Source organism: Vulpes vulpes, unplaced genomic scaffold (assembly GCF_048418805.1).
Source record: "Vulpes vulpes isolate BD-2025 unplaced genomic scaffold, VulVul3 Bu000000626, whole genome shotgun sequence".
In the NCBI taxonomy this organism is placed as follows: domain Eukaryota; kingdom Metazoa; phylum Chordata; class Mammalia; order Carnivora; family Canidae; genus Vulpes; species Vulpes vulpes.
The window spans coordinates 1,676,122-1,703,332 of NW_027325669.1; the positions used below are offsets into that span (position 1 = coordinate 1,676,122).

Sequence of the window (27,211 nt, forward strand, 5' to 3'; positions counted from 1 at the left end):
TTGTTTTTTCAAAGAATTTGCTTTTCTATTCTCTTGATTTTGTTTTTATTCTATCTTCTTTTATATGGATTGTTTTATTTCTTCTCCTTTTTCTAAGATTATTTGTTTCCATGTAATCATTGAAGTGGCCTTTTAGTTGTTTGTTTGTTGTTTTTTTGTTTTTTGCTTTTTCTTTTCTAATGGCATTTAAATAAGTTTCTAAGAACCACTTACACCATTTCCTACAAGTTTTTGCATATAGCTTTTATTTTTGATAAGTTCTAACTATTTTTCAGTTTCCAAAATGAGTTTTTCCTTGGAAGTTCCAAATCTATTGGTCTGTTACTGTTTCTATCAATTTCTCATTTAATTGCATGACAGATAATGTAGACTATACCTGACTCTTTAAGACCTACCAAAAATAATTTTATAGCCTATTAAAGTTCCATGTATACTTGAGGAAATTGAGTATTTGCTTACATGTAAAGATAATGGACCTATACTATCACTGTGATGAATATTTTATATTTTTAATTTTTTTTTTGTCCGCTTCGGTCATTGACAAAGTAAAGTGATCTGAAATCTCCCATTGAAATGATGGATGGTAGATTATTTATTTTCTTCTAGCAATTTATCTATAAGCTGTTTTTAATTTAACGTTATTAATAGCATTATTTTGTATACTGCATGTTATATTTTGTACTTTAGGCTGCAAATATATATGCATACATATTTATAAATATATACATGTATGTTCATGTGTACACACATATACATACACACATATACAGAGTGATTTATGTGTTTATCTTTTTAATATTTATTTGTAACCTCTAAATCAATATTTGTGGCATTTTTGCAGTCATTCAAGAATATGTAGAACAGTGAAAAATTTGAGTAGCCCCATGCACACATTCTCACCGGAGGTTGAACAAAGTGATGCTGTGCCTTCTTGTTTCAATCCTCATACTGCAAACAAGTGTCCTTTCCATAATCTATATAGCGCCACATTTCTCACATATTTTTGCTGTCGGTGATTTTATCATTGTTTAAATGGCCCCTGAGTATAGTGCCTGAGGTGTTGTCTAGTGTTTCTAAATGCAAGAAAGCTACAAGGAGAAAAAAAAAAAAAAAAGTCTGTGTCATACAAGCTTTGTTCAAACGTGTTATAGTGCAGCTGGCTACTAATTCAATGGTATGAATCAACAATATATATTAAATAGGATGTCTTTAAACAGGGACGCCTGGGTAGCTCAGTGGTTGAGCATCTGCCTTTGGCTCAGGACATGATCCCGGGTCGGGGATGGAGTCCCACATCAGGCTCCCTGCGAGAAGCCTGCTTCTCCCCCTGCCTATGTCTCTGTCTCTCTCTCTCCGTGTGTCTTTCATGAAAAAAATAAATAAGATCTTTAAAAAAAAAAAGATGTCTTTAAACAGAATCAGTTGATGAAAATGTAACCAGAGGCACTCAGCATGAACTTAACTGTTTCCCATAGAAGCAATGCTTCAACTCCTACCATATTTCCTAATGTTTCCTGATACTCACAGCAACTGGAACATAGTATGAAAAACTAGAATCAAATTTTGTATATCATAGAAATAAAACATGAATATGGGGAGACCTGGGTGGCTCAGTCAGTTAAGCATCTGCCTTCTGCTCAGGTCATGATCTCAGGGTCCTGGGATCAAGCCCCACATTGGGCTCCCTGCTCAGAGAGCTGGCTTCTCTCTTTGCTCCTCACTTCACTCATTTTCTCTCAAATAAATAAATAAAACCTTTTTAAAAATGCATATAATTTCTAGTGATTTCTAGTGCTTTGATCTTTGTATAATTGTAAATTTTGTTTTTGTAATAGTCAAATGTTTTATCAAATAAAACATTTAACAAACATTAATATACCATTTAAACTAAACTTGAATATCTTTTGCAAAGTATCAATTAGCTTGACTGACTTTGAAAAAATAAATAAGACTACTCTTTACAAGGTAATTTTTCATATTCCTTGATTTTTTTCTACAAATTCTAATAGGTAATGTCTATATTAAGTTTTTACTATGATTTTTTGGATATAGAACAGACTAATCCTAAGTGTATGGTTTATCCTAAGAGACTGATATCTATTTAATGTATACATTTCTGACTACCTTAATTATAAATTCAGCTATAAAGTGAATTTTGAATAATTTCTGTAGGAAACTCTTATTTGTGATTGTTGGGATTTGAAGGAGCTGGCACTACCTCCATACTTCTTTCTAGGAACATATCTACATTTTCCACCTTTTCTTACTGTAAACCTCAGATTATTTGAATGTTGATTTTTTTCATTTTAGCAAATGTGTAGTCAATGCCAGTCTTATTTTATCTTCACACAGTATTTTTGGGAGAATTGAAACACCAAATCAGTTAGCAAGTTACTTTTCACTGCAGGAGATAAGTGAAACGGACTAAGCTAGCATTGCAGATTTATCATTCCCTCCCCTGGTTATCATTGTTTATCTCATTTCATCTTTTTAATATTGCTGGTATCTGTAGACTTCGTGTTATATAACCTCCTTTGACATGGTACTTTTGAGACAATTAGGATGCATGTAGATAAATCACATAAGTCTTTCTGGTTTTATTTATTAATTGATTGTGATATCCAAAATAGTGACAGTTGTAATCATATTAGCAGGTAAATAAAATAAACCCTATGAAATAATTACAAGCTGTTTAGCGAGTGTCTACTGCCTATGCTTGCAGAGTGTGGTTTCAAGCTTTTTTAACAGGTCTTTTTTATTGAAAATCTGCAATAATATTATCTTCATTTTCTACTTACCATCAGTGGGTTAAAGAGATACTGTAACATATTTTATCTTCATCTGCCTAATCCTATGCTTAACAGATTGGCAATATATTGTTAGTCATTTCACAGAAGGATTTTCCACTTCTAATCTTGTTAACCTTTTAAAGTATTTTAAAATGTTCTTTTCAGTCAGGTGACTGGGTGTTCTTACTAGAATTTCAGCCCTTTTGTTCTGGTCAAATTATGCAAGTTTTCATTTGGAGGCTATATTGAAGAGTGTCCAGTTATAACCAACAGAAACCATTATTGTCTGTCTAAACTGGGAAAGAAATGACTTACCATAGAAAATTCGGCCCGTATATAATTGCTGAGATGAAGAAAGGTAACTAGGTTAAGGTCCCAGGAGCAATTTTTACCACCAAGATCTATTGTGTTTCTTCCAAAATCAAAAAAGTTGTTCTTTGCAAAAATTGATGAATCAAGAATCTGCTGGCTTCAGAATCATTCCGCCACTGCCATGACCTGTGTAGAAAAATGAATACCTTAAATTCTGACTTTATTTGCTCTAAGTCTTGCATAAATGCATCCAATTGTCATAAAATAAAATATATGCTAAGTCTAGATACAAAGAAACCTGAATAAATACTTCATACCTGTCTGCTATCTGCTTCTGAGAGATTATAGGAATGGATGCTGAGTGAACCAGTCCTCGTATTTGCCACCATCAACAGCTATTCAATGGCCACGTCTGATCAAACATTCTTCTTATGCTTAAACTCTTGAACAACAGTTCCAGCAACAGCCTGCTACCAATTAACTTAACACGACCAATTCCTAGTATGTCCTCACCCTTTTCCCAAAGAGGAGATTCAAACTTTCATCTGTCACATTTACATGTCTAACTGATGTTCATTATCCCTTTTAGTTCAGTAACAATCCATCCTTGATTTCTAGCAACGTATAAAATAAGGTTACTAGTAGTAATCACTACTCTAGCCTGTATAAAATAGTACCGTAAAATGAGAGAGGAAACTAAAGAAGAAAATTAGTTAAATTATATAAATATATAACTAATAAAAAGACAAAAATATGTGTAGCTTATATGGTCTTTGTTTCTACAACAAGCATTTTTTTCTATATATTATTATTTTTTTGGTCCCCATTTAGAATCTTAGCTGAACTGATGGGTTCTTTTTCTGATAAGAAGAGCTAACCATTTTTGATGCTTCTGAATCCTCAATGATATCACCATATTATTTTGATGTTGTCTTCATAGGTTTTAATTTTTTTTTTATTAATTTATGATAGTCACACAGAGAGAGAGAGAGAGAGAGAGAGGCAGAGACATAGGCAGAGGGAGAAGCAGGCTCCATGCACTGGGAGCCCGACGGGGGATTCGATCCGGGGTCTCCAGGATCGCACCCTGGGCCAAAGGCAGGCGCTAAACCGCTGCCCCACCCAGGGATCCCTATAGGTTTTAATATTTGGCATAGAAATAATATGAATTCCCCATTTGCCCAAATTCTGTAGTAAAAATGTGACTTTATATGGTAATCTGGATAAATCTCCTCACCAACAATGAACTCCTTTGTTGATATATAATACTGAGAAGATCCTAAAATTTCATCTCTGTCTCCTCTCCAGGCTCTGAACAAGCCTAGCCAAGCATTTACAGTGTGTGCTGCACAGAACTCATCTGCAAAACTAGAAGAGGTTTTTTCTTCTTTCTTCCTTCCTTCCTTCCTTCCTTCCTTCCTTCCTTCCTTCCTCTTTCTTTCTCTTTCTTTCTTTCTTTCTTTCTTTCTTTCTTTCTTTCTTTCTTTCTTTCTTTCCTTTCTCTCTTTTTTCTTTCTTTCTCTTTCTTTATCTTTCTTTCTTTTCCTTTCCTTCCTTATCCTCTTCCTTCGCTTATCCTCTTTCTCTCTCTCTCTTTCCTCTTACTTCCTCCTTTCATTCTTGCTCTCATTTTCATTTTAGCCCCTTGTTTTCAAGGAAATCTCTAACAAACCATTAGCTAAACATGTTCTACAGGAAAAGATACCTCAGGGTGCACACATCACAAAGAATACAGATTTTACAAAATAGTTAGAAAAGTCACTAAACACACAAATAAATACCACCTATAACAAACAAGAAAAACTGATGATGAGAAAGAATCTGATCTCCAGAGTTGCCACATTATAATAACTTGAAATGTGCCACTGTCAGGGGAAAAAGTACAAAGTATATACAATGTATACAAAGCATTGCCTATTCATAAAATAAATTAGCAGAAATTGTTTCTGAGGAAACACACAAACATTAGGTTTACTAAAGGTTTTTATAAACTGACTCAAATATGCTCTAAGAGCTAAAGAAAATCATGGAAAGAGTAGCAAAGAGAATCAAGAAAATGATTTGTAAACCAAATGAGAATATCAATAATGAGGTAGAAACTATAAAAAGAAAGCAGACAAATATTGGAGAGCTAGAAAGTAAAATAGCTAAAATGAAGACTTCATTAAAGGGATTCAGTGGCAGAATTAAGCAGACAGAACAAAGAATCAATGTATTTGAATATGGTAGTATTGAAAAATACTGAGGATCAGAAAGAAAATAAATGAAAAAAGTCAATACCATATTTTCCTTTTCTATTCAAATAGTGTTGCAATGAACATGAGATTATCAATTTATCTTTGAAATCCTGATTCCAAGTCTTTTGGGTAAATATACAGAAGAGATTGCTTAATCATATTGTAGTTCTATTTTTAACTTTTTGAGGAACCCCCATGCTTTTTCCATAGTGGCTGCACCATTTGGCATTCCTACCAACAATACACAAGGGTTTCAATTTTTCAGTAGCTTCTCCAAACTTTATTTTTTTTTAAATAATAGCAATCCTGACAGGTGTGAAGTGATAATTAATTGTGGTTTTGATGTGCATTTCTCCAATTACTAGTAACATTGAGCATTTTTCTGTATACCAGTTGGTCATTTGTGTTTGTCATTGTGTTTGTATTCTTTGAAGAAATGCCTATTCAAGTCCTTTGCAGATTTTTTAATTGGGTTTCTTTTTTCTATTGAGTTTTAGAAGTTCTTTATATATATTGGAGATTAACCCCTTATCAGATACCTGAGTTGCAAATATTTTCTCCCACTTTTTAGGTTTGCACTCACTTTGTTGATTGCTTATATTGTTGCACAGATTCTTTTTAGTTTGATATAGTCCCTCACTTTGTTATTTTTAATTGCCTGTAATTTTGGTGTCATATCTAAGGATTCATTGCCAAACTAATATCCTGAAACTTTCTACCTATTTTGTTCTAAGATTTTCAGTTTCAAGTTTATATTCAAGTCTTTAATCCATTTTGAGTTGATTTTTTACCATGACAAAGTAAGGATCCATTTTCATTCTTTTAAGTATGTGGGTATCCAGTTTCTCGATACCATTTATTAAAGAAACTATTCTTTGCCAATTGTGAAATCTTGGCAACATTGTCAAAGATCACTTGATCCCACATGCATGTTTGTTTTATTTTGTTTTGTTTTGTTTTGGGCTTACTATTCTCTTCCTTTGACTGATATGTCAGTTCTAATGCCTATACCATATTGCTTTGATTAATGTAGCTTTGTATATATATATATATTTTTTTTTTAAATTTTTGTTTATTTATGATAGTCACAGAGAGAGAGAGAGGCAGAGACACAGGCAGAGGGAAAAGCAGGCTCCATGCACCGGGAGCCCGATGTGGGATTCGATCCCGGGTCTCCAGGATCGCGCCCTGGGCCAAAGACAAGCGCCAAACCGCTGCGCCACCCAGGGATCCCTATATTTTGAAATTAGGGAATGTGATGCTTTCATCTTTGTTCATTCTCAAGATTGGATTTCGTTTTTTTTTTAAATTAATTTTTATTGGTGTTCAATTTACCAACATACAGAAAAACACCCAGTGCTCATCCCGTCAAGTGTCCGCCTCAGTGCCCGTCACCCATTCCCCTCCAACACCCGCCCTCCTCCCCTTCCACCACCCCTTTGAATTTATTTTTGTGTATGGCATAAGAAAGTGGTCCATTTTCATTTTTTGTATGTTGCTGTCCAATCTCCCCAGCATCATTTATGAAGAGACTGTCTTTTTCCCATTCCTGCTTTGTTAAAGATTAATTGACCACATAGTTGTGGGTTCATTTCTTTGTTTTCTATTCTCTTCTATAGATCTGTGCTCTATTTTTGTGACAGTAGCATACTACTTTGATCACTACAACTTTGTAGTATAACTTTAAATCTGAAATTGTGATGCCTCCAGCTTTCCTTTTCTTTTTTAGAATTGCTTTGGCTATTCAGGGTCTTTTGTGACTCCATACAAATTTTAAGGTTATTTGTCCTAGTTTATGAAAAAATGCTGTTGGTATTTTGATAGGGATTAAATTAAAATTGTAGATTGATATAGATAATATAGACATTTTATTTGTACTTATTCCAGAGCACAGCATGACTTTCCATTTATTTGTGTCATATTCAATTTATTTCATCAGTTTTTTATAGTTTTGACAGTACAGGTTTTTCCTCTCTTTGGCTAGATTTATTCCTTAGGTATCTTACTGTTTTTGGTGCAGTTGTACACGGGATTGATTCCTTAATTTCTTTTTCTGCTGTTTCATTATTGGTGTATAGAAATGCAACAGATTGTTGTACATTGATTTTGTATCCTGAAACTTTACTGAAATTGTGTATCAGTTCTAGCTGTGTTTTGGTGAAGTCTTGCAGGTTTTCTATATAGAGTATCATGTCACCTGCAAGTAGTGAAAGTTTGCTACTTCCTCGCCAATTTGAATGCTTTTGATTTCTTTTTGTTGTCTGATTGCTGAGGCTAGGGCTTCCAGTATTATGTTAAATAATAGTGGTGAAAGTGAAAATGCCTTTCTTAATCCTGACCATGGAGGAAAAGCTCACAATTTTCCCCATTAAGGATGATGTTAGTGTGAGTTTTTCATATACAGCCTTTATTCTGTTGAGGTATGTTCCCTTTAAGCCTAGGTTATTAAGGGCTTTTATTATGAATGAATATAGTACTTCTTCAAATGCTTGTTTGTATCTATTGAAAGGATCATATGGTTCTTATCTTTTCTTTATTATTACATGTATTATGTTGACTGATTTTCGAATATCGAACCATCCTTGCAACCCAGGTATAAATCCTATTTGATTGTGGTGAAAGATTTTTTTAAAGTATTGTTGGATTCTGTTTACTAGTATTTTATTGAGAATTTTTGCATCTATATTCATCAGAGATATTGACCTGTGATTCTCTTTTTTTGATAGTGTCTTTATCTCATTTTGCTATCACAGTAAACCTGTCATCATAGAATGAACTTGGAAATTTTCCTTCCTTTTCTCTTTTGTGGAATAGTTTCAGAAGAATAGATACTAACTCTTCTTTAAATGTGTGGTAGAATTTGCCTGTGAAGGCATCTGGTCCTGAATTTTGCTTGTTGGGAGTTTTTTGATTACTGATTCCATTTCTTTACTGGTTATTGGTCTGTTCAAGCTTTCTATTTCTTCCTTCTGTTTCAATAATTTATTTGTCTAGAAATTTATCCATTTTCCAGGTTTTTCAATTTATTGGCATATAGTTTTTCATAGTATTCTTTTATGATTGTATGTCTGTGGTGTTGGTTGTAATTTTTCCTCTCTCCTTTGTGATTTTATTTATTTAGGTATTTGGGTCTTTTTTTTTTTCTTTTTGATAAGTGTGGCTAGAAGTTTATCAATTTTATTAATTTTTTTCAAAGAAATAGCTCTTGGTTTCTTTGATATGTTCTATTGTTTTTTGTTTAGTTGTTTGGCTTATTTTATTTTTAGTTTCCATATCTTTCATTCCTGCTCTACTATTTTGTGGAGGCCGAGAAAATTAAGGCCATTCCACCTTAAGTTCAGCGTTAGCACAAGTACAGCCATCTCAGGCCCCTGTGAATAAGAGCTGAACTTTACCTTACTCCAGTTAAACCCCATATTAGAATGAGAACAGAGCTCAAGCCAGTGGCAGAAAGTCCCATATCAGAATGAGAACAGAATTTAATGCCCTTGAAAGCCCCATATAAGAGTGTAAACAGAACTTGAGAAATTCCTCCACCCCTTCTGGAGGTCCACAAAAAACCCAGCTGGAACCCACCTCAGGGACCAAGTCCCTGCTTCCGCTCTGTATACTTGAACTCAAGCTCGAGCTTGTAAATAAACCCTTGTGTGTTTGCATCGGTGTTTGCTCCTTGGTGGTTTCTCGGATACGTAGGTAATCTTGGGCACAACAATTTCTATCTATTTTCTTCCTTCTATAGGTTTTAGGCTGCATTTGCTGTTCTTTTTATGCTGAAAGTAATGGTCTTATGAAGAAGAGGTCCTATAGTGCCCGGGCCTAGGCCTACAGGGAGTGTCTCCTGTGTGCATGTGCTCTGCTATAGTAAGCTGTAGAATAAAAAAAAAAGATTCTAGCTTCAAAACCATTCCATCATGACTGTGCTCAAATCTGGTAAAATAAATATCCTGTACCTTACTTCTCTTCTCACATACCTCAGTTATGAATCGACAGAACTGGTTGCAGAATGAAAACTTTAAGAAGATTGGAAAGGATGTTGAACAAGTTAATTATATTGTCTACCACATAGGAAAAGCACAAATTTTGCAATTCTTTCCATTTCTTTAACAAAATAGAGTGATTGATGATAAAAGAAATTCTACTGACTCAAAAACCAAAACATGATTTCTGTGCTGAATTAGTTAGAATTTCAAACTGAAGGTTGGCACAAGTTATAGATATTATACATATTGAAAGGCAGCTTTATGGTTAAGAAACACAAAATTTCCTCCTTTAGTGAGTCGCATACAAGAAGGTTTTGGTCTGTTTGTTTTTTTTCTTTTTAATATGGCAATAATCATGTGAATGTATTAAATCCTATCCCAGGAACCCAACTCAACATAAAAACTTGAGTACTATTCTATAATTAGATTTCTAAGCCCTGATTATCTTTGGAGCACTGTCTGTAGTTTAGATGTATCCTCTGTAAATTCCTACTGCTGTTCAGGGGAAAGATTTATGAAAGTATAAATCCAAATGCATTATCTTTATTTCTTATTAATCTGCCTTCTTACATCTAACTCCAAAAAATTTCTGATCTGCACAATGCATTAACTCCACAATTTTATCACCACTACTTCTTCTGTCATGCAGTCTAAATCATTCACAGTCATTTTGATTATTATAGGTTTTAGATGAAACAGGGATAATTTAAACAGCTATAATATTTTCTTACACGGATAATAAGAATCCCTGAAATTCAATGACATCAGGAAAAAAATATCTTAAGCTTCATTAATAGATGCAGTTCTATTATTGCTTCTGTTGATGTATTTTAAATGTGTTTTGAAGAAATAATGTTCTGATGGGGTTTTTTTTTTTTTTTTTTGGTGTTTGTAAGAGTGTGTATGCAATGCATGTGTGTGTTTTACAATAAAAATAATTTCACATTTTAAGGGTGACTATCTGAGGATTAATACTCTACATTCTCAAAATACCTAAGTCCTTTAGTCCAACTATTTTTTTCTACATAAGGATTAGAAGCTTGATGGATCAATGTCATTACTAAATTGTGTGTCATCACAAATTGATTCTTAAGTATTACTGCTTTAGCCATTGACCCTTATATTATGAGGTATTGCATTTTCAAGAAATAGAGTTATAATTTTACTTTACCACTATATGCTTTTAACCAGGAATGATAAAGCTAAGTAAAAAAGAAAAAAAAAAACACTTTTTATGGTATTTTGCCATTGAAATTTCACTAACAATATAGACAATATTTACTTTAAAATATTTTTCCCGCAAGATAGTTCAGATATCCTAATAATATTATAATGAATCCATATTTCTTTCTCTGTATTCTATCTATTAAAAATTCATTTTAAACTCAGAGAAAGTGAGTGAAAAGGAAAAGGAAGTGAGGATGAAAAACAGAGCACAGAAAAGGATATAATACCAAAGGACTTTTCAGGCAAAGTTACATTGATATGGAAAGTGAAGATGACTGATATTAAAATGAAATTGCAAGTGCAGATAATGTACATGCAAAATGATTTATGATTCTTTTGTTTCCACAAATCTTTAAGGAAAAGCTTACAGAAGATTAAATGAGAAAAGCATTGTCTTTTTCATCACGCAATATTTTCTGTGTTTTATATGGTTCCATTTATTTATTCAATCTTCATCTAAGGAAAAATTCTAAGTGTAATATTTGTCCACAGAATATATACTTTAAAAAATTAAAGTATTTTTGGCATTTCATGATAGAACAAAATATAGCAGATTAGAGATAAATTTTCAAAATGTTTTAACTACCGGAAGACATATAGAATTTAAACATAGTAGAAAACTGGTATTAAAAATCATGAAGTTCAGGCTCTGGTTGAAACTTTTGAATTGGAGACCCCTAAAAGGTTGTTGTTGTTGTCATTGTTGTTGTTTGGGTTTTCTGTTGTTGTTGTCTTTTTGGTTTTTGTAAAAGTTCTTTGTTGGTTGGCAAGCACACATATAATGAATTAGATTTATATGAGACAGAAGTTGAAGACATAACAAAGAAAAAATAAAGTGAGATAGTTCATTGTTCCATGATCCTTAGAAGAAGGCTTTGGTTTTAGGGGATTGAAGTTTCTTTGGTTTCTCTTAGCATGGCTCTGTCTTTTCATGAAATGTTCACCATTAGATGAAAATCTTAAACCAAACTTAACACACTAGTTTCTACCTACATGGGATAACCTTATTGTAGATTTCATTTATCTGACAGAAGTCAAGGTTGTGGACAATTGTCAGTTTATCTGGAAGTTACTCTGAAACCTCTAAAAGGAAGAACAGTCGACACAGACTCTTGAAGCACAGTATATGCCCTCATGACTAGCAATATAAATTACTAATTAAACTTAGAAAGAACAGATTGTCTTCAGTGTTCCTCAATTTTGTTTAAAAAGACACAAAAGTGGGTTTCTAATGGTTAGAGACATAAAACTGAGAGGAAAAACTACAAAGGAAATAGAAGAAAATTTAAGGGGATATCATTGTGACTTGGAGTGAAGAACTTCAAAAATTAAATTTCAAAAAAAATTAAATTTCAGAAATGAATTGTATGACGATATAAACATATTTACATCAAAATTACGGGTTTATATTCACACAGTTAACCAAAAAAGTTTATTAGGCAAACTAGGGGATGGAATTTGCAATGTCCAAAACTAAAAATGGATTAATATGTACAATATATGTGTTGCTTCTCCAAGTCAACTGGAAAATCACAACCATCAGGAAAAAATTGGTAAAGGTCATGAACAGTAAATTTACAGAAAAGGAAATCCTGAAGGCTAATATGCATATTGAAGAGATGGTCACATTCATTGGCAAACTATTATGATAAGGGGATTTTATTTCATGCATATTAGATGGATACAAATTAGAGAGCTGGATAATTCAAGTTTTGTTGCAGATATGAGACTTTAGGAAGTATTATGTACTGCTACCAGGAACGTAGATTGGTACAATCATTTTGGAGAGCTATATAACATTATTCATGCTAAGTATTCACATACCTTATTACACAAAAATCTATTCTTGGGTATATACTCCAAATAATTATCAGGCAGGGCCATAAAGGAAAATACCAGGATATTCATTTTATCATTGTGGTTGAAATATAGTCAATCCCCATGGTCATCCCTGGGAGAGAGGTGAGATAAAATATAGGGGATGGAGAAGTATGAAGTCTTAGAAATAGATATATCCTTGGGTGCATCTATAGATCTTAAAAACATCTTGTTCAATGAAAGAAGCATAAAGCAACAAAATACATAACCAATTCCATTTACATAATTAAAAATGCACTTAACCAAGCAACACCATTTGGTTTATGTGGACATATAAATAACATTTAGTAACACATTAGATTAGATAAGGTTATCTATTGGGATTAGTTCTTGAGCATACTTATATTAGCTAAATTAACATTCATGACTCTTAATCCAATTTAAAATTCTTATCTCCTTGATAATCAACAAATATGAAGACCTATTTATATTAGCAGAATATTCTCTCTACTTTGGGTCCCATTTTGTGGTTTCTTTGCATAACTAATACTTTTTTATTGTATATTGAACATTGTGGGAGATACTGCGGAGACAGTTGATTTTGTTATTCTCTTCTGAAAAATACTGTTTTATGTTGTAAGAGGCAGTTAACTTTACTGGACTCATATTCTAAACTATCTTTCCATGCAGTGGGCAAGAGCTGAATTTTTCAGCCATTCAGTTTACAGGCCTCAGTTGAAAAATTTCATATCAAATATCTCATTTATAAATCAGCCAAGTATTTGGATGGAATTTGAGTCCAAATATTTGGGGTCACCCTTTCTGCAGCTCTGTCCATTTTGGTAAATTATACTTCGTATCTTAGCTACCCAGGATATCCTAATCTCCACCCACTGACTCCCCAAATCAATAATCCTCTGGATTTTTTTCTTGAGTTCCACCTACCCTGAGCCATGAGGACCAAGAAGCCTCTCAGGCAAAGCCACATAAATGCAAATCTCACTTGGTTCAAACATCCTCTTCTAAAATCTGGCTCACCTTCAGTTCTGACTGCTTATTCACCCACAAGTGCCCTGAAATATATATATATTTAAAAATATATTGTCCTGATTTGATCACTGCTATCTTGAAATAGTTATTCCAATGGAAACTACTCTGCTAATACTGACACATATGAAATAATAAATTAGTTAATATACATGTAACCAAACATTTCAAGAAAGCATTAAAAATAATCTTCCTGCTTAGGAATATATTTACTGTAGCTTCCAAAGATTTTCTACATCATGTGGAATTCATTTTGATAATTTTTAACACTGTGATAAGAATATACTGAGACAAAATATCAAGCTATATTGTTAAATTATATTAGTAAAATCTGCATTCTGAGCTTCTCAACATAGTGAGGCTCCTTAGAATGGATAAACTCATATTTCTAACCTCAACATCCTAACTTCAAGTCCAGCCTTATTCCCTACACTCTTAGCCATATGGACTTCATGGTTTTGTATATTTCTAATGCCACCAAACTTGCTATTCCTTAAAGGTACCATAATTTCTTTAACCTGTCTTATCTTCTACACATAGAATTTGCCCTGTTTTTCTCCAGGAAAGGGCACAGAATTAAATATAGTTATTTCTCACCTCACGTATCTAACTTACATTGTTCTTCAGGATTCCCCTTGGATTTCACATCTTATGGAAGCATCTCCTAATACTTTAAGACAATATTCATGTTCCCATCTTACTCTTTCCATCTATCAAGTTAGCACACATTACATGTTATTGTAATCATTTTCTCTATCTTCAAAATCGAATAGAAATAATATAATAAATATTTCATGCTCACCAATTTAGCCTCCATAATCTATACAAATGCAGATAAAAAATTATGGAAAGAACAAATAAATATAGATGAATTGATGAATAAAATAATGAGTCAATGAATCAATGAATGAATAACATTTTATATCCGCCTAAAAGAAGCTCCATCAGAAAGAGGGGTTGTGTAGAAAATGTGAAAGGAGTCAAAGTATTTATGGGTTATAAAATATCTCTTAAATTATGTCTCATTGGTAGGCACTTCTCAATGTATCCTTAAATCCTATCTTGGTTAGAAAAACAGTACAAAGACTGTTCATATTAAATTGATTAAATTCATTATATCCATTAAAATGAATTAAACTAATTCATATATTAAATATATGATGCAGTAAATTATTTGATTTATGAGTCAAACCCTTTTAAGCAAAACTGATCCAATGGGATATAAAACCTCAAATAGTACCTTATAGATGCAGTAATATACAATCATAATTAAAAAGGTGATATGTACCTCACTATAGTTTCTGAGATGTTATTTCATAAATTTGAGAAAATAAGGATTAGGAAACTTTGAGAAAAAAAAAAAAAGGAAACTTTGAGAAATACAATTAGACAGGAAATAGATTAACATTCCTATGATTTAAATAGGTGATATACTCAAAGTAAAATTCATTTTATTATACTTCATTTATAACTTAATTTTGAACTTTTTTCAAGGAGTTTGAGAGCACAGAAATAATCATAGTATTGAGTTAATACATAATGAACAGTGCTGCCTGAGGTACAGGGCTGTAAAATGGATTTACTTAGGAAAAATTCAAGTAAATATATGCTATACATTGTAGGGGATTTTCATATGAAGTTTGGTTTTGTAATAGAATCTTTAAAAGACAAGTCTGATGAAAACTGGTATTTTAAATATCATTTTATACACTTTCTATGAGCTTAGAGATAAGGTAGAGGACAGGAGTGGCATAAATCAAATGCACAAACTTTAGAATAAAAGTTTTTTATTTTAAATTTTCATTAAAATTTAATCCTAATGTTTTATAGCTACCACTCATACTGGGTTCTTGCTTACTTTTATGGTTGAATAACACACCATAACATAATTATTGAAGATGTATAAATTGTAATATACTAAATATCCTCAGTGATAGCTATTGTCTAATTTGACAGTATAGAGAACATCTTCATTAAATTCATTCAAAGGAAAATAATAAATATTGTGATATTTGGGATATTATAATAATTCTTATAATAACTTCTAAAAGAAATCCAATGGTCAATTCAAAATATCTCTGTATTAGTTATCTTGGTTGTTTGACAATTTAGTGGCTTAAGACAACACATATCTCAAAGTCCTGTAGGGACACAAAGAGAAGACTCAACTGGGAATCTCTCATCAGGGTCTTACAATGTGGAAATCAAGGTGTTGGCAAGGATGGGCTCTCCTCTGGAGGTTCTGGGGAAGAATCCTCTTTCAGGCTTATATAAGTTGGCTAAATTCAGTTCCAGGACTTCGAGACATGAAGTCCCTCCTTCCTAACTGTCAGCAGGGACCACTCTTAGCTCCTAGAGACCAATCTCCAGTCCTTACACATGATGCCATTTCAAGCCAACAACATGTCAATCTCAGGCTTCCTATTTTTCTGACTTCCCCCTTTTCTTATTAGCTGTAGAAAACTCTCTACTTTTAAAGGGCTGATGTGATTAGGCCCATATGATAATCCAAAGCAATCACTTTATTTTAAAGTAAATTAATCATTCATCATAATTATATCTGCAAAGTTCTTTATAAAAATGTTGTATTAAAATATTTTATTTTTAGGTAATCTCTATTCCCAACATGGGCTTCAAACCTACAATCCCAAGGTCAAAAGTTACATATTCTACCAACTGAGCCAGTTAGGCACCTCTCTGCAAAATCCTTTTTGCTATGGCACATAACATATTCACAGTCATGAAATATAATCACATTTATAGTCCCAAGTATTAGAGGAGGTAATCTTGGGGGGCTATTTTTAGAGTTCTGATTACCATATAAATATAGAAAAAATATCTCAACTTTTAGATATATGCCAACAAAAATACATAGTTTCTATAAATTTCCCTTTTTGATTTAGAAACAACTTTTCCTTTGATTCAAATGCCAGTTTTAAGTATAATAATCACACTCTCATATTCAATAAAAACAAAAATCATTAGGGAAAAACTTAGTAGACATCATTAAGAGTGGGCAGCCCAGGTGGCTCAGTGGTTTAGTGCTGCCTTCAGCCCAGGGTGGATACCTGGGGTGGAGTCCCACATCGGGCTCCCTGAATAGAGCCTGCTTCTCCCTCTGCCTGTGTCTCTGCCTCTCTCTCTGTGTCTCTCATGAATAAATAAAATATTTTAAAAAAATAAAAATAAAAAAAGAGTAAAACTATTTGTGAGGGAAGAAAGATTGAAACTTACTTAAATTTACTATTTGGAAAAATTCAAAACCTGAATCTGACTAGAATGTTAAATAATAAATATAAATGTAAAATTTTTATCATCATGAGTTATGGGTCAAGAAAAAGTAAAAATTGCCTTATATTGGTATGTAAATTATTTTTGTTTATGATGTTTAAAACTCAAAAAGTTGTCTTAAGTAGTTGAACAAAGTGTTTCCTGATTTGGGATTGCTCTGTCTTGAATTTGTTGATCTGCATCATTTCCTGTATGTTAGCCATGTCATAGGCACTTTGTTTAAATATGGCAACATTTGTCTGAGAAGGGTCATCCAACGGCATGGCTAACAGTACTAATAAAGTACAAACTTTATCCTGCTGTGTTTTCTGCTTCTGAGATGTTGAAAGTATTTGTGATTTTTGAACTACCAGGAAGCATTTATGACCCTAAGACTTTTTAAAGGGCTTATAAATGGTGGACTGTGGTAATACCTTTTATTAGTTTCCATTTGTTGGATTTCCTGTTATCTGCAAATGTTTTAAGTGGCTCTAATGCCATGTTAGTTCCAGTGGCTAAAAAACTTTTAAGAGGACTGACTAACTTTCAGACCACAGAGAAATGATTCTATCTTTAGTTTTGTATTTTTTTTTTTAAAGTTAAGGTTATATTTTGTTTTTGGTTAGCCAGCTCAGTTAGCATTTAGGTTTTTCACTTATATAAAGTATTTGACTTATAATAAAGTATTTTGATTATTTTAATTTTCAGATATCAAAAGCTACTTTCCATACAGAAAAACTGTTTCAGCTGTAATTGTGGAAATTAGGAAGAATTTGGTTGAATTGTGAAAATTCTTTGCTTGCTAAAAGCTATCTACAGTAGAGGGCAGGAAGGCAATAGGACAGACTAACAAGTCTAATCGCCAGACTCTGAATAGAACTGCTAAAGAGGAACTGCCCCAATTATTCAATTTGGATAATAATTTGTAATGAATCTGTGACTATAGATTTATCCTATTTATTCAAAAATATGCAAGGCCATGTGGTAGGCATTTTAGTCTCTGGGGGAATGAAAGAATTTGTACATTTTAGATGACAATGGGTAAATACAAAAATAAGCAAGGAAAACAATGAGGTGTGTATTGTTACCATAAAGAAATAACAAGATTGGAGATTATTGGTTGAAAAAGATATTGCTATAGAGAGAATTCACCTCTTTCTAACAAGAGTCAATTATTCAGGGAAAACTTCTATGAGGAGATAGTATTTAAGTCACAACTTGAAGAATGAGAAAAGTCAATCATAGGAAGAGTAGGGAAAGCTTTTTTAAAGAAAACAGTGCATGTGTAAAGAGTTTAAGGCATAAAAAAAGTGTTCATTTTGAGTAAATGAAGGACTAGTGGGCTTGAAACTTTGTGAGAAATGAGTCCAGAATGTAAATATAGTAAAGAGCCTTGAGTCCATTGTAACAAGTCTGGATATTAATATAAATGCAATAGGAAGCCATGGAAAATTTTTACCTTTGTGTTTCCATTTGAAATATTGGCTCTGGTTCCTCAGTAAGGACAAAATTGGATTGAAGAAGAATAGTAGGAAAGGAGATAAGAAGGTGTTGCATAGAGAAAGGAAGGAATGTTAAATGCCCTGCAATAGGATTGATGAGGCAGAGATTGATAAAAGTGGATGGATTCATCATATAATTTGGAGGTTGAATCAACAGAATTTGCTGATGAATTGGATGTGGATGAAAAAAATGAAATTGGAAATCAGAAAGAATGTCTCAGATTGAAGTCTCAAGAAATGTACGATAAGACATTCACCAAGATTGGGGAAATAGCTATCAAGTTCTCTATTAATGGAGGTTGACACAATGAATTTCTCTGACCCCTAAAAGTCCCAAGGGTATTCATGAGGAAAATATTTTCTCTTTTGAGGGGAGTGGAAAGCTTTTCATCATTTGGATTGTCAGAAGTAGTCTAATATGCATTATCTGATATGCAAATTTATTGTCCATTTTCCAGTCTACTATGATGACTTTTTTGAAACACGAGAATAAGTCTTATATAAAATAAGTGTGTGAGATCTGAGTGAGGCAAGACAAGTTCATACCATTCCACATTTATTTTCAGATGTTCTACTTTTTCCACAAATGTTAGCAAAACTTTCTTTTCTTTTTTTTCTTTTTCTTTCCTTTATTTTTTTTTACAGAGGGAGAGACGGAGAGAGGTGGAGGGCAAGGAGGGACATAGGGAGAAGGAGAGCGAGAATCTTAAGCAGACTCCATGCCTGGTGTGGAGCCTATGCATGGCTTGTTCTCACAACCCTGAGATCATGACCTGGGCTGAAATCGAGTTGGACACTTAGCCAATCGAGCCACTCAAGTGCCCCATGAAAGCTTTCTTAATATTATATTGTAGTTATAAAATTATTAGAACAACTCATGAATTTTAAAAATATTTCAAATCACAGAATTAAAAATCTGAAGAAATAGATTATATTGACAAGATATTTAAAGTAAAAACCTAAGGAAGAGATAAATAATTTGTGTTGAAATGTAATTTGATAACTTATTTTACATTTTTCTATTATGGTAGCTAGCCTCCAAGATGGACCCAATGATCCTGACCTCCTGATATTCACACTCTTATATACTCAGTCCTTTCTCACTTTGAATAAGGGCTGGTCTCTATAACCAATAGAATATGCCAGAAGTGATGGCATGTCACTTCTAAGGGTAGTTCATTAAAGACTTTGTGACTTTTCCCTCCCTCTTGGATCACTGGTTCTGGGAAAGCTAGTCCTCATACAGTAGGAAGTCCACATGGTAAGGAATTAAGGTTTCTAGAGAACAGCTAATGAAAGACAAAGTCATTTTACCAGCAACCACATCAATTAGGAAGCAGAACTTCCAGCCCTCATCAGCTCTTCAGAGAAGACAGCAGCTATGGCCAATATCTGGACTACAGCCTCATGAGAAACTCTGAGCCCCAATTATCAACTAAGTTGATTCCAAGTTTTTAGTTTATGAATGCTGTGAGATAATAAACACTGAAAGTTTTAGGGAAACTTTTCACACACCAATGAAAATAAATGTACTATTTTTTTTATTTAAAAAAACAAAAACAAGAAATTAATAAATCTTCCAACTCTGTGAGGGTTTTATATCCTGGATTTAGACAAAATTCTGATATGTTTTTGAGATTCAAATCTGACATTATTATAAATATGTCCTTTTGTTACCTTTGAGATGTCTAGTTAATTTCTGATTTTGTTATGGTGTATATCGAGGAAGAAATAAGGGAGCCATGAAGTCATGCTCAAAGATGGAAATTAACTTTTTTGAAGAGGGATTGATGCAGTAACTGTCTGAGAAGTACGTATTAGAACTTTCAATAGTATGTCTGTAGCAACCATTATGTAAACATGCAAAATAGTGCTGCTTGGATTCAAGAGTCATGGTCCTAAATATCTTACTAAGGAAATTGTAAACTTGGGGAAACAGGGAAGAAATGAGACAAAGAGCAAAAAGTATAGGGCTAAGATTTGTAATGTGTCCTGCCGATACCAGTTTTATGAGACTTTCTGTGAAGAAAAAGAGGTGAGTGAGCAATTTGGAAAAAAAAAAAAAAAAGGCATAATCTCATTGAAAAAAAGTCACAATGGAGATTTACACTGTAAAGAAACCTATTTACCTAATTTTCATCCTCTTTCTCAGTCTGCTTGTACTACTATAACAAAATACCATAGGCAGTGTGGCTTAAACAATAGAAATTTATTTTCTTGCACTTCTGGAAGCTAAAAGTTCAAGATTGAGGTGTTGGCAGATTTGGTTCCTACTAAGGCTTCTCTTGTCTTGTAGATGACTGCCTTCTCATTATGTCCTCACATGTCCTTTTCTTTGTGTGGTCGCATACCCTGGGGTCTCTTTCAGTATGTCCTAATCTCCTCTTCTTATAAGGACACCAGGCATTTGGGACTAGAGCCAAATTTATGACCTCATTCAATCTTAATTATGTCTATAAAGGCCTTATCTCCAAATACAGTGATATTCTGAGGTAGTAGGGGTTAAGTCTTCAACATTTGAATTTTAGGAAAATTCAGTCCAATCACCTTTCCAGAAATGAATGGACTATTGTAACCTCTACTCACACTAAAGGGCATCCCTGATGTCTAAGAATGTCATCAAATTAGCTCCCAAAGTACCTTTTGTTTGGGGGAAATAAAAGTAATCTTTACACTATAATAGTTTCGAAACAGTCACTTAAAAATTAGTGTCTACTCCCAAAGTCCTTACAGAATTTATCCCTGCCCTTTGGGATCGATCTTTCAGTCCTTGTGTCATTGTGGCAAAGTCAAGAAAACAGAAATCATTCTGCTAATTTCAAACAGGCAGAGTTTAATCCAGAAATTAAAAAAAAAAAAAAAAAGGCTCTAAAGTAGTTGGAGGGGGCTGCAAGAGCAAAGGCAAAACAACAGGTCATTGGATGGGCAAAAGAAAGGAAGGCAATACTGAGGAATTGCCACATTCTTATTCTGGGAACCACAAGCCATATTTTAGAGAATTTGTTGCATTTGATTTTGATTCCACCCCAAAAAATGCAGTGGTGGCCAGAGCTATCGTGTTAACAGGTGTGCTGCCTCTGCTTAGGCTGCAGAAATCCAAACTTATTTCTCCTGTTGCCACAAGGCAACCTCCAGCAACTCTCATATTTATAGAGAAGACAGAGGTTTCACTTTTTTTTTTTTTCTGCTTGTGATTTCCAACTGCCATTTCCTATTGGCAGTGCCTAGAGAAAGCTCCTAGCAAGGTAGACTGGGAAATATAGTTTGAGACTCCACACCCTCAGCAGTTTGAAATTGAGAGACAGGTAAATAGCCAACACAGCAGTGGCACAGTCTATGACTGATTGCATTGTATAATTAAACAGTTACAGTTTAACAGTTAAATACAGTATAGTCAATGCAAACAGATAGGAAATATTATAAAGAACACCAGGACTGATTAAATTTCAACATATTAAGATGCCTTTAAGAAAATTGAATTAGTTTTCAGATATTTTTGCAAAATTGATCCTCTTCATAGTTTTTTATAAAAGTCAAGTGTGAAGTCATACTATTGGATGGGATTGTAGAAAAATAATGCAAAAATTAAGATGCCATCCTTTATTTTTAAAATTAGCATATTACCAACCTAAATTTTGTTAAATAGGTAATGCTCTTAACTGACATTTTATCTCCTGTTTATGATTCAGACATGTAACGTCACTCCTCACCTCAACATAGAGGTCAGTGTCATTTTTCTGACATTAATGGTACATATTTGACCCCAGAATTCAGGCATAAAAACACTAGTTCTTAAAGCTTGTACCTAATGCCAGCTTTTATAGGACCTTGTGACTTCAATGCCAACTCAGAAGCTTGACTTTCCTTTCAATATAGGTTTCTGGAGAATAATGAAATGAAATAAAATGAAATAAATGAATAAATGAAATGAAATGAATAAAATGAAATGAAATAAAATTTCATTTTATTTTGTAAGATATGGGTGCAAATCAAAATATTAAAATTATTTACTATGCAATTAAATTCTGTAAGTGGATTCAGTTAAATTGTACTTTTCCTGCCACCAACTTTACTGACATAATGGGAACTTCTCTAATGCCTATCAGCATGCAACAAAACCATTTTTCCATTAAATATATTTGAGGAGCACTGGTATAAAAAAGATTTGACGTGATGGCTGCATTCATATAACCTGGGAGGACTTGGTTTGTTTTATTACTGATGTGAATTTTCATGAGTTTGTGATTGATTAGGTACAATAGGTTCTTAAAGCTAAAATACAAAAAAAAAAAAAAAAAAAAAAGAACTTGTGTGTTTCTTTTCTAGCCAACAATTCTGATATATGTTATATGGGCTTTAATTCAATATTAGTATGTTTGTTGCTTATGAGTTCCTAAGTTCTGTACTCTAATGATTTAGAGTAATGTTAGTCTAGGGTATATTTTTTAAGCAGCATAATGACATATCACTGGAAGTCTGTTCTTACCTTGTGTGTTTCACTGATATCCACATGATTTCTTTTATTTTTTTCTATATTGCTAAGGGAGGTAGGCAGATGGTTAAATAAATGCTTCAAGCATGTTAAAATTAAACTTGACATTTCTGGTTACCTTGGCAGATACTTCCACTGATTTGCCACAATGTAATTTTAGGATAACTTATTCTAAACTTTTCATATTTTTTATAAAATTTAGTTTCAAGTATTAAAATTATTATTATATGAAAAATGATATTTGTATGGCTGGTAGTCATATATATGCTTCTTAATTTTTTCAAGATCATACTACTTAAAATTATGGAACTCTTTCATGAATTATGATTCAGGATCTTAAGATAAAGTAATACTTTCCTAAACTTCTTAATGGTATCAAGATCATGAAATTCTTAGTGAAAATATACTTGGAGCCAGATTTATGAACTGTGACCTTTTTGGTACCTAAATATAAAAATAGTCTTTTAGGGGTTTCATTTCTGAAAGTATGACTAAGCCATGTTTGGTTGTGCCAAGTGACTAATTAATCATAGGAGGAATATTTAGGAGGCATGTGGTGATCCATCTGGCAAGTGACCTAGAGAAGAAAGAAATTTGCTCATCCTTATAGTGTCTACTTTGGAAGTAAGGTGGTTTTCCTCTATCTTCACAAACTCATTATCTTCCTAGGAGGAAGATATGGACAACCTCATTTTTAGGTTAACTGAAAGAATACAATGGCCATTCTGAACTTTGGTGAGATAGGGAAATTGTCAGACATAGGACCAGAAGTTAAAATATACAGAATGTGTAAGAAGACAAACCGACTTGGTTAGCTGTCACAATGGGATCAATAATAAATCTGCAGTTAATTGGGCTAATATTTAAAAGAAAGATCTCTATGCTTGGCTACTGACTAGTGAGTGTCTTTGTAATCTTCTGAATATTCTTGGAATTTTGAGACAGGATGGTAGCATTAACACATTTTGAAAGTTGACAATCTGCTTCAAACTTAAGAGAGGTAATTAAAAAAAAACTATTAAAATAAATGTCAATGTGTGAAAACAAAGATGCTATTCTCCAGAAACCTATATTGAAAGGAAAGTCAAGCTTCTGAGTTGGCATTGAAGTCACAAGGTCCTATAAAAGCTGGCATTAGGTACAAGCTTTAAGAACTAGTGTTTTTATGCCTGAATTCTGGGGTCAAATATGTACCATTAATGTCAGAAAAATGACACTGACCTCTATGTTGAGGTGAGGAGTGACGTTACATGTCTGAATCATAAACAGGAGATAAAATGTCTCTACTCATTCACCTACAATTAAATAGAAAATTTATAGTTCTATCCAGAAAAAAGAATCAGAGGCATATGTTAAAGGTTATAGACAGAACCAGCCTGTGATCTATAGCTTTAAGTACAAGATTTAATTTGGAGACATAAACTCCAAAGACCTTGGAATAAAGTAACTAACAAAGGGTATTGAACAGATAAATTAAACTCTTTGCATAAGTATGTATCTCAAACAAAAATTACAAAATTCATTAAGAAATTCTATGCTATGGGGGTGGTTGGGTGGCTCAGTTGAGGATTCAACTCTTGGTTTTAGCTTAGGTCATGATGTCAGGGTGGTGGAATTGAGCCCCAGGTCGGGCTTCTGTCTCCATCGTTCTCTAAAATAAGTAAATAAATCTTTTTTTAAAAAAAAGAAATTCTATGCCATGAGATGTAAATCCAAGATTTCAAAACAACAGCAACAAAAGCCAACACATTCAAGGAAACAGAATATAATATCTGAAAAGATGTTAAATTTTATGACCAAAAGGCTCAATTTATAGGGAGAATAATAACATCTATTAGAGGTTTTGAATTAATAAGTAGGTAAGCTTTATTATTATTTTTAAAGATTTTATTTCTGCTAACTGCAGAATGGTAATATTATAGTCACTGAATCTCAAAATATTTCTTACAAATATAAATAGAGCAAGTAGGCATAATAAAACCCACAATCTCTGCAACAAAGCTAAATAATAAGGTGTAATAATTACCAAAACAGAAGTTAGTAGTGCCAAATCACCTACACCAGCAAGATACTGATATTGTCAGAAATTGTGCAGAAAGAAATGTTGAGAAGTCAGCGGTACTTATGACATCCCTGAAAACTAGGTAACCCATTATGGATTGAATTGCGTGCCCCCCAAAATATGTTGAGACTCTAATCCTCAGTATCTCAGAAAGTGACCTTATTTGGAAATAGGGTCCTTGCATAGGTAATCAAATTAAAATGAAATCATTTGGGTAGACTCTAATCTAATATAACTGGTGCTCTTATAAAATCGATGATTTGGATACAGAAACAGATAGGGAAAATGCCATAGGAACATAAAGGCAGGGATCAAGATGATATGTCTATAATCCAAGAAATGCCAAAGATTGTCAGCAAACCATTATAAGCTAAGGGATAAAAATGTAACAGGCTCTTCCTCAGAAGGAACAACCTTCCTGACACCCTGATCTTGGACATCTCGCCTCCAGAATTATAAAATAACAAATTTGTATTGTATAAGGAACTCAGTTTTTGGTGTTTAGTTACAGCAGCCCTAGAAAACTAATACAATACCAAATATCAAATTGCTAACACCTTGTTATAGAATGCTCAGTGAGCCCATCTGAGAAAAACTTCTGAAAAAATAGTCATTTTGTGGTGAGCATAAGGGGACCACAAAGATATCATCTGAATACTATGATCTCATATGTGTGGAAAAGCTTCACCCTAAGAATGGCCACGTAAGCTCAGTCTCCTAATGTCTTTAGTTTTATAATTTTATCTCTGCCAGAATTTCTGATGGTTTCAATGTCCTCCAGCAGCAGCTCTGCCTGAGAAAGCCTGGATTCTCAGCCTCTTACTTTATACCCAGAATTGGCAAATGCTTTCCAGGAGAAAATCAAATGCAGAATTTTGGCTCAACTGTTTGGCCCTCCCTTCTTGGTAATATTGGTCTTTTGCATCCTGGCTGCTTCAGTAATTTTCTCATGCCTATAAACAAGTAATTTCTAAAAACTCAACTTTTACTTTCTTTCTTTCTTTTTTTTAAAGTTCACCAAACTTTGTGAATTATTCATGATGGAGGTATTTTTGTATTCTAAACTACTCTATCCTATTCAGAAATTGAAGTTAATGTTGCCTTATGTTTGAACCAATAAGATATATTTCAAAATGAATTTGAGTGCCTCTCTCTCATATACATACAGCCTTCTGTATTTTTATTCATGCAGTTAGTTATATGTTACTTTTCAAATTTTGGTGGGAAGCATTAAGTATGACCTTTACATTTTTTTTTGACCTTTACATTTTTAATAGACTTTGAAAATTAGACAAATAGAATAGAAAAATAGACAATACAATATATATCAAAAAGAAAAAATGGTATATTTGGTTTTATATTTTAAAAAACAGTAAGTAAAAGATTCAGCCACATAATTTATAAATGTGTTGTTTCCTCTTTTCAGATGAATTTATTTAATTTGTAACCCTCTATTTTCTTCAAGAACCACTACTTCATATCATGACTCTCCTTAGAGTAAATGAGATAAAACTATTTCTTAAGAGTTGCTCATTTAAGTTTATCTAAAGGAAAAGAGAGGAGTCTGGAGGTCCTTATTAACACTCAGGTGAGCCTATGAGTGGCTTGTGTTTGAAGTGGCCCTATATTCTGTAATTTTCATACTATAAGTTTACATCTGTTATATGTTAAACTTAAATTAATATGCTTAATAAAAATAACAGAGATGATCTCAGAATTGAGTAGCTTTCATTTCCTGAGGCTAATTTGTAAAATCAGAAATATCTGAAGTAATGCAAATTGCCCACACTATTTTACACTAAACGTGAAATTTTTCAGAACTCATAAAATATAAAACTTACTATAGACTTTTTTTCTGGACTTGAAAAATACAAGATTTTCTCCCTTATCTCCTCTTCTTGTTACAACGTTTGAATTCAAGGTATGAATCCATTAACATACGGAACAAATTACCCTAAGAAAAAAGAAAAACAAAAAAAAATTAAAAAAAATTAAAAAAAGAAAAAAGAAAAACATTCAAATACTCCCCCACTCAACTCAACATGGCACAAAAATATAAATATTTGCTCCTAAAATCCATTTGATGAAACACAACTCAGTTCAAGGCAAAGAGTCCCTAACAATAGAAAAGATAAGCATAAACTGTTCATTTCCTAATTCATCATTTTGTTACATATATTTTTTCTTTTTATTATTAATAAGAAAATCACTGCAGTACATTTACAATTACTAGCTACTTGCAGTCATTCTAGTAATTCAGTTAAATGTTTTTATAAGATGTTTGGGTTCACAAATAGGATTATTTTCCACATGTTATAAAAAGGTTTGGCACATAATACTCATGAACAATAAAATGAGTTTGGTGGGGATCCCTAGGTGGCTCAGCAGTTTAGCACCTGCCTTTGGCCCAGGGCGCGATCCTGGAGTCCCAGGGTCAAGTCCCGCGTCAGGCTCCCGGCATGGAGCCTGCGTCTC

At 33.0% G+C, this 27,211-nt stretch overlaps 1 long non-coding RNA gene across 1 annotated transcript; it reads right to left on the reverse strand.

The window, feature by feature from the left end:
* Positions 1 to 827: 827 nt before the first annotated feature.
* Positions 828 to 26,690, reverse strand: LOC140596443 (uncharacterized). The gene is made up of 3 exons (XR_011998417.1): positions 26,578 to 26,690; positions 3,105 to 3,287; positions 828 to 1,088 (listed from the first exon to the last, which is right to left on the reverse strand). It is a non-coding gene; the product is annotated as an uncharacterized lncRNA (long non-coding RNA).
* Positions 26,691 to 27,211: the final 521 nt, after the last annotated feature.